This window comes from Apteryx mantelli, chromosome 13, assembly GCF_036417845.1.
Source record: "Apteryx mantelli isolate bAptMan1 chromosome 13, bAptMan1.hap1, whole genome shotgun sequence".
NCBI classification, from domain to species: Eukaryota; Metazoa; Chordata; class Aves; order Apterygiformes; family Apterygidae; genus Apteryx; species Apteryx mantelli.
In genome coordinates, this window is record NC_089990.1 from 26,515,869 (window position 1) to 26,523,284 (window position 7,416).

The following is a 7,416-nucleotide window of genomic DNA, read 5'->3' on the forward strand; positions in this document are numbered from 1 at the left end:
TTCTGTCCTCAGCGGATGGCAATTGTGGTGCTTGATGCAGCTCCCTCCTGAGCACAGCGGCCACCAGGCTGGCAGGGGGACGTGCTCTAGAGCGACAGTGAAACAGGAGCAGGCACGGGGACCTGCAGGCCTCTCCCTCTTCCCACGTGTGCTGTGTTCATGCCAGCTGGAGAAACACTCCCCATCTCGGGTGAAGGAGGGACTTGAGGAGCTGGAGCCAGAGCTGTTTCTGTTCCCAGGAAACACGTCCCTCACGCTGAGGATGCCTCCTCCCTTGTTGGCACCACGGCATGCCTGGGGAAACGGCCGGGCTGGCTGCCTGGGGCAGTTGGGGATGGAGCTGCTGTGCTGGGTGAGCTGCGGCGGGGGCCTTCTCCCCTGCAGCTGGGCTCTGCTGTGGGGCCAGGGGGTAGGTGCCCACAAAGGGGGGATGTGGGGGGAGAGCTGCCAGCCCTGTGACACCCTTGGCCCCACTGCTTCCCTTGTTCCTACTGCTGTAAATGCGCAGGGCTTTTCCGCTCTGCTCAGCAGCATCCTCCCCTCCTCTCAGCGTGGAGGCGTGGGGGAGGATCGAGCTGCTGCGGACTAGTAGGGGAGTCAGGTTTGCCCATGGCCCGTGCTGTGCTCTTGCCAGGGCTGCAGGGACCTGGCTGGGGAGTTGCTGGCCCTGCGTGGTAGCCTGAGGCTGCCCAATAATGTTCACTTGCAGCGGGGGGGCACCATTGCCTTGCATGAATTAACCCAGGGCTGAAAAACGAAAGGAAGTCATTTCCGTGCTGTGACAGCGAAGTGCCCCATGCTGGGCTGGTGGCCCCAGCTCAAACCCCATCTTCCCCCTGGCTTGGCCACCTAAATCACCATGGGAAACCTTTGCTCCTGGCCTCAGGGGACATCACCAAGGAGAGGGATGGGACAGGGGGAATTTCTTGTTTGCTTTAGTAAAAGCTGAAGCACCCTGCAGCCCAGGGAAGGCAGTGCCCAGCACAGTGGCATGCACAGCCCTGCTCTGCCCACCTATGGGCCACCCTGGGGCTCCCCGCTGGTGCCAGCAGCCCGAGCGGTGTGGCTCGCTGCGACTGAGCACAGCGTGGCGCCAGCAGCGCTCAGCGGGCTGCCCCAGCTCACTCTCTCCCTTCGCCATCTGTTTTGCTCAAGTGCCCAGGTTGGCTGTCCTGCTTTCCAGCCGCACAGGCTGGAGGGCCACCAGCCCTGCGGGGTCCCTTTGGCCCTGCTGTCCCTCGGCACCTCCCCAGTCAGAGAGCCTGCCCAGACAGTGCACCTAGTGTCCACCGATGCCGTGAGTGGGACTGTCTGGGTGCGGGGCAGAGCTCACCCTCGCACAGCTTGTGCAGCTGCGCATGGGTACTGGCAGCTATGTGACAGCAGGATGTCACACCGGGTGACACCTCGGGACCCAGCTGGGATCTTACATGGCCCAGGGGGCACCGGCTTGGCAGGATGGGAACCGTCAGCCCTGGGAGTATAGCTTGTCCACCCTGGCCAGCCTCCCCTGCGTCAACTCAGGGCTCTGCCCCTCTGCTGGCAGTGCTGGCTCTCCGGGTAGCAACCTGCCCACCTCATTCCCAGCCCTGGCATTAGCAGGATGGTGCAGTGGGCTGTCTCAGGGCCCAGACCACCACTGCCCACTCTCAGCGCTGGGCCACCAACCTCAGCTCGAAGGCTTGGGTGGGAAGTGCCCACAGGAGGCCTTGAGGCCAAACCCTGCTCAGAACAGAGCTGACTTTGGACTCAGAGCAGGGTCCTCGAGGCTGTGTCCAGCCAACATTTGCCTGTCTCCAAGGATGCAGAATCCCCCACCTCTCTGGCCTCCATCACAATGTTTGACCAGCCTCATGGTGAAGAATTTTTCCTTACATCTAGCAGGACCATCCTCTGCTCTACCCTGTGCCCCTTGCCTCACATTGTATTGCTGCGCAGCTCCGAGGAAAGTGCGCAAGGCCCAGCAAGGTCTGTCCCCTGTGCTGGCCCTGCCACAAGTTCAACTGGGCTCTCCGCATCTGCCCCGCAGTGGCAGGGATGCTTCCCATCGGGGCTGGGGCAGCAATGGCACCGTGGGGCACCAGGGTAATATGTTTCTGGGGCACTGATCCTGGAGAGGACCAAGGCCACTAAATCTGAGATCGGCTGAGGACTCTGCAGAGCAGGTGGCTTTGAGGCTCTCCTGAGCCATGACCACATGAAGCAGCTATCAGGACCTGGCCACATGCTGCCGCTCGGTTTGAAGGCTGCCTTGTGCTGAATTTTTGGTGGTGAATCCTGCAGTGTGAGCATGGATAATGCACAGACAGTGTTGAGAGAGGATAACTTCAAGCTGCAGCTCTGGATGTGCCTGTTTCTACAAGGAAGGGCACTGCTGGGCCAGGCTGAGCTTGAACTGGAGCTTCCAGGATCCAGAAATACTTCAAAAATACATGCTGAAAGTACCCGCATGAGCAGCTGGGCATGAGTTACGGCTGGAAGCCAGCTGCAGAGGACTCCCCAGACCTGCCAGGGAAGGTCGGCATACAGCACACAGGCATCGCCATGTGCTAACCAAGGCAAACCATGTGAACTCTTCCCTGCTGTGCCTCTAGCTAAGGGGTCTCAGCAGGAGATGCGTTTGGAGGGCTTTCCCAGGAGCAGGACATTGTTTGGGCATACAGGACAGCCCACTGGGCAGTGGATGGGTTGTTCTCCTTGAGCTGAGTGGAGGGAAGGAAGCAACATCCAGTGGAGGGTGGTGGATAGATTATTTCTTCCCTTGGTCTGTTTGGCAAGACTGGGGCAGCTCATCCCTTGGACCCAGGCCATCACCCAGAAGGAGTACTGCCTGGAGGCCTGCATTATCTGGGACCAGGAGTTGTATGGGGTGGCTGAAGATGTGCACCTTTGCTGGTATCCCGTGTGTGAGATGGGTGGAGGCCCACTTCCACCCTGTGGACTGAAGGACTGCCTGGGAGATGGGGGACAGGAGACGCCCTGGGGCACAGCACCAAGGCACCAGAGCTAGCAGGACCCCAGTGGTGGAAGCAGACAGATACAACACTAATCTGGCTTCCAGGAACTGCTCAACACCATGTGGCCGAAGCCGCTCACCCAGACCTGTGCCTCATCCCTGTACCACCATGCGTGGCCATCCCATCCCTTCTGGGCTCTTGGGCTAGGTCTCCTGCTCTGATGCAGACTCCTATGGAGCCGCCAGGCTCCCACTGCAAGGGCAGGTTGTGTCCCTCTGACTTCCTTTCAAAAATAACATTGCAGGGCACAGGGACATTAGCACTTGTTTTTTAATTAAAAGATAAATCAAGATCTGCAAACAACTGCAGGAAACAGGGATGAAGGAGATGCCCAGCTAGAAGTTGCCGAGACAACAGGAAAGGGCAGGAGAAAGGGGCGAGAAGAGCCGCGAGGTGCTGGGCTCAGCAGGAGCCCGGCTGCTTGGTGCTTGCAGGGCATGGGACATCCTTTGCTCGCAGGGCAGGAAACGGGCTGGAGAGCCCCACAGAGCCTTCTCGCAGGCCAGACCCTGCTCTGGGTCGGGTCCCGGCTCCCTGCAGGGACTTTCCCGGTCTGATCCTTGTCCTTCCTGCGGCGTGCTCGAGCTTAGCTCCCCTGCTAGAGCCAAGGCGCTCTGCTGGTGGGGCTGCAGCAGAAGTCGGAGCTCGGCTTGTGTGAGTCTGAAGGTAACAGGAGCTCCTGCGATTAGAGAAAAACACCCTCCTCCCCCGGCCAGCTCCTCTCGCGTTCGGTAGCCCCCGGAGAGAAGCAGCTCTGTTAATGCGCACGCCTTCCTCCAGACGCACAAGCACGGTGTCCCTCGAGAGAGCTACAAGCGGCTGCAGTTTGCTCTTACTGGCCTACTTTCTGGGCTACGTCAAAGCCAGGTTTACAGAGCAGAGAGCCTCAGCGAAGGCAGCCGAGCTGCTCCCTGTGCCAGCAGGGAGCATTCGCTAATCCCAGCCTCGCTCGGCGGCCGAGCAGGAGCCGGGAACCGGCAGCCCGGGTAGCCGAGCCCCGGCTGCCGCCACCGCGGTGCTGCAGGAGGGCTGGCACATCCAGCTGGTGGCGGGCGCCCCGGCGTGGAGCCAGGAGCTGCAGTGGGGGGGAGAGCCCGGGGGCCAAGCGTCAGGACAGGGGACGGCAGCAGTGCCGCGGCACGTGCCGGGCTCCGCTTCCTGCTGGGCGTTTCTGCTGGATGCAGAGCTGGGGCGGCCGGGCCCGGCTGCAGCTCCATCCGCGGGGCTGCCCCAGGGACTTGGGAAGGGGGGGGCCAAAACACGGCGGAGCCAGCCGGTGGGGGAGGGCCTCGGCCCGAAGCGAAAGGCTGCTCCGGCCGGCCTGGGAGCGGGCAACCAGGGCGGTGCAGCTGCACTCCTGCTCAGGCTGTCCCAGGAGACCAGCAGGAGCTGAATGAAATTAAAAGGCAGATTTAAAATCAACAATTTTTTTTTAACATAGGCTATAAATAACCTGTAAAATATTTTCTCCAGGCTATTTCCGAGGGTGAAATTTCAGCCCTAGGGGAAGGCCCTCAAGCATCCTGTGGTGCGGGAGCGAGTGCATTCCCTGTGGCCCACGGGGGTCCCTGTGGCCACCGTGGGGTCCCAGCACCGCTGGCTCCCTGGGATTAGGGGACTTTTCCCCCCTGAATCCCTTCGTCCACTGTGGCTTAGGAAATGGCTTTCCTCAGGACAGGCCTGACTGGTGAAGGACCAGAGGGGAGGCCCCCGCAAAGCCGGGTGGAGGCAGGCGGCTCCGCTGGACACAGCATGGTGAGCGACGGGTGGGGAAGGAGATTTTTTTGTTTGTATTTTAAGCAGCAGAGGGTTCCTAAAAGGCATGAGAGTGCCTTCCCTGATTTCCTTGCCTCTCCTACCCCCGTGCCCTGGATGTCTCCAAAGATCTGCCAAGAACTGCCACCTGCACGTCCCTGCCCACTGCCCTTCCCCTCTGCGTGCTCCCCCGGCCATGCCCAGCAGCCACCCAGCCCCATGTCCCCCCAGTGCCCCAGCCCTGGGGTCTGTGTGCAGAGCATGTGCGTGTGGCAATGGGGACAGGTAGACCAGGCAATCCACGCTCCCCTGCTGCCGCCCGTGCTCTCCTCCGCCAGGCTGCCGTTTGGCCTCGGAGGTGGGCCTGGGGCTCCTCCATTGCCTCTGTGGCCCTGCGCCCCTATGGCACAGCACCCCTGGCCCGGCCCCGGGCGGCCTGTCACGGCGTCCCGGCCCGGCCCGCACAGCCACCACAGCCGCGTTTCCGTGGAGATGGCATCTCCAAGCCCGCACAGCCTGAGCGGGAGGGTTTCCATGGAGATGCCGTATCCAGCGCGGCACAACCTGAGCAAGAGATTTCCACGGAGATGTTGTAGCCGGGACCCTCACACCCGCAGCGGTGTCATTCCCATGGAGACAGGGCAGGCAGGACCTGCGTGGCTCCCATGGCAGCTTGTGGTGGCAGCAAACCACTTCTCTTCCAAGGTCCTGAGACAGGCAATGGGAGGCAGGCTGGAGAGGAGCTCCTGGCTTTGAACAGCTGCCTGGGGCAGAACAGCCCAGGAACAGCCTCGGGGTGGTCTGGGGGGCCAGTCCATCAGGTCGCACTGCAGTGTCATGTTCTGGGTCTCCCCAGAGGTGAGAGGTACCTTGTCTGTCCCCAGCCATCCAGAGAGGAGAGGGGTAAGTTGCTATGACCCCCACACAAATTCATCCTGACCTCCACACTGTGCCTCCTGTCCAGGGCTCGTGACCCACAGAAATACCCTGGGGCATGTCTACTAGCAAGGCCAGGAGGAGAACGGCCCCACAATGGCAGCACTAGGGAGGGTGGCGTGTGTCACCGGGCCACGCTGGACCTTCCACGCATGGGAAAAACAGAAGGCAAGGCGCTGAACCAGTGGCATCCCAGTGCATGGCCTCCTCCACTGCGCCACCCGCCCCGTGGACTGCCACACAGGAGCCGGGCAGCCTGCCTCCCAACGGTCGCCTTGCTGTGAGCCCAGAAACAGGCCACTGCAGAAAAGCCGCAGCGCCAAAAATTTCCTGGCGGTCCTGAGGGTCGCCCTAAGGGACAGTTTCGAAGCAACAGGCAGGATGAGTGGAGGCATTTCAGACAGTGTTTCTCATTGTACATGGCTGCCGCGTGTGGAAACCCACAGACAGTGCTACAAAAGAGGCCTTCTTTTACATGCAGCTAATGCAGAGGTCATAGTTATTTGTTACGCACTCAGAAAAACCCTAATTGAAAGGAAGCTAGAGCTTCAGAGACAAGAAGCGAGAAGTGAGGAAATGCGGTTTGGACCCACTGACTGTGGCCCACTTTGCTGTCTGCAAGGGGAGATGGAGGTCTGGCTTAGTTCATGCTATTCTTCTACCAGACCATTCCCCTCTTGGTGGTGGTCTTAAGCAGCTCCTCTTTCACCCTCTCTGCTCAAGGTGCGACCTTCATCTGGCTTATCACATCCTACCCAAACCCAAGGACAGTCCTGAATCTCTACGGAGGCTTGTTCGTAATGCTCATCACCAGCATATGTAAGAAGTGTCACGCAAACATCAACAGCAGGTCCTCACAACCTCCCTGTAAGGAGCACGACAGTTATTACCCTCATGTTACAGAGTGGGTGCTCAGGTGGGGAAGGCCATATTAAGGGTCAGCTGCTGGAGAGCTGCTCTGAGAAGTCTGGGGTGCAAATTTTGTGGCCAGATGTCAACATCTGCTTTGTGCTAAGAGGATATATGCCCCGGACTCCAGCACCCAGCTCCCTAGAGGAGATGGCAGACACCCACGTGCAGTCCCCAGGACCCGTTTTCAGTGTTTCCAGTGTTTCCAGGCACATGCTGTCAGACACAGCATGTGCTGTGTTCAAAGAATGTCTCTATCTCTAATTACAATTAGGAGTGCTTGGCACCTCTGTAAGCCAGTCCCAGGGATCTCAGATCTGAAGCACAGAAAATAAAGGACCTGGGATGTTTGGTGTGGCAAGCTTGAAGAAGTTCAGAAGCAGGGACAGGCCCAGCTCTGCCTTCAGTGTGTCTTGCTCTTGAGCCTCACACCATCTTCCCCCCTGCAGCCTGAGATATCGCCATGCCTCGCAGTCCTCTGGGTGAGAAGCATGCCTGGGGCACAGCCTGGGATTCTCACTGCCATCTTTTCCTCCAGTCCTCACTCTCCCTGCTGGGCTTCTCACCTGTTTTCTGGTGACCATTGGTCACCCCATTCTTGATTCACCCCATGTATCTTTCTGCCTGCCCACTATAACTTCCAGTTCCAGCTACTTTGCCCTGTCTCCTCTTGCTCAAGCTCCCAGGCCTTCCCTCAGCTCACATGGCTAGTATTTCTCCTCCCCACCCAGGCACCTTATCCCAGTGATTCCAAATCCTGGTCATTCAGTGGTGTCTTTCCAACCCAGGACTTCTCTCA